The 1460-nt window shown below is 63.3% G+C and overlaps 1 protein-coding gene across 1 annotated transcript in view; it reads right to left on the bottom strand.

Moving 5' to 3' along the window:
- The window catches only part of EMIHUDRAFT_458976 (hypothetical protein), a 3139-nt gene that overhangs the window by 1138 nt on the left and 541 nt on the right, over positions 1-1460 (bottom strand). The window lies entirely within an intron of this gene.

Raw genomic sequence — 1460 nt, forward strand, 5'->3', positions numbered from 1 at the left:
CTCAATCGAAGCGTGGAGGTCTATGGCCGCAGACAGCGGGAAGAGGAGCCCGGCAGCATAAACTGTCGTGTCCGCGGTCAATCACGGCGGCCAAAAAAAGAATTTTAGAACAAAACTCCCTCGCACGACATGTAACAAGGGACCGGCAGGTGGCGGCGTCGCAGGACGAGGCAGAAGAGAACAACGCGACAGAGGAGGAAGTGACAAGGGAGAGAACGACGAGGGTGGGACGACCGCGAGGTGGCATGAAGGTTGCAGCGAGAATCGGCGAGAGACTGCGAAGAGAGATAGGAAGAGGCAGACTCCCTAGGGTGGGCGACGGATAGCGCACCACACACCTCTCCTTAAAATCCCTGTGTGGTGGCGGCGTGCCGTCCTCCCATCCCTCCCTTGGGTTGTCTGTTTTCTTTCTTTCTTTCTTTTAGACCGGAAGGAGGACGGGGAAGATGACTCAGAGGAGGACGAACCAGTGGAAATTCAGTTGTCAGATGTCACGATGCATCCGAAGGGGACTCCAGCGCCGGCATCATCCGTAGAGGCACGAGTGTTCGAAGAGAGAGTGGACCTGAGCAACAACATGACCTGTAGGTAAATGCTCGGAGTGGGAGTCAGAAATGTGGTCCTTGCGCGATGGGGTCCTTGTGGCGGGCCACCCTGTCCAGAGAGGCATGGATACGTTGTAGTCTCGCACATGCTTTAACAACGACGCAACGCTCTCTCTCTCACACACAGGACACACAGCCACAGTTTTTATAATTTATTTATTCACAAAAATATAAGGGTGTATCACGCAGAATTCTTTTTCTCAGACTCACGCTCCGGCGGTGTTGGTGAAGAGCTGACGCGGCGGCGGCACAGCACAGGGTATGTCGGCTCGCCGCGCTCAGCAGGCGGCCAAGGCCAGCGCCGACTGGGACTGGGAGGGCGACGACGAGGAGTGGGGCGACGCGTGGTCGGACAGCCCCGCCGCCAAGCCCTCCCGCGGCCGGCCGCTCCTCTCGTCGCTGGCAAACCGAGGAGGAGGAGGCGGAGGCGGCGCCCCGTCGGCTCGGCCGCCACCCGCGGCGCGGCGCCGCTCGACGACGCGCTTCGTCGTCTGCGCCTTTGCGCTCGCCCTCCTCCTCCTCCACATCCAGACCCGGATGAGCCGTGTGGCGACGCACCAGGCGTGCCTCTGCCGCCGCCGCCGCCCGCCTCCCGCGATGCAGTCTCCGCCTCCGCCGCCCCACCGAGCCGCACACACGCTGTCCGCCCGCCCAGCCCTCTCCTCGACTCAACGGCACCACTCCTCCCCCACACGAGGCTTTGGCACTGGGTAGCTTTGGCGCTGGGGACACCAGCCCTCCCTGTCCCCGGAACCTCTTTGCGCCTCTCTTCAGGCGACGGCGGCGGTGGCGCCGGCTGCGTCGGCGGGCGGGACAGGCACCGCTGGCGCCCCAGGCGCCCGTGGCGTGCGGCAC

The sequence above is a fragment of the Emiliania huxleyi genome (genome assembly GCF_000372725.1).
Source record: "Emiliania huxleyi CCMP1516 unplaced genomic scaffold EMIHUscaffold_408, whole genome shotgun sequence".
Taxonomy (NCBI): domain Eukaryota; phylum Haptophyta; order Isochrysidales; family Noelaerhabdaceae; genus Emiliania; species Emiliania huxleyi.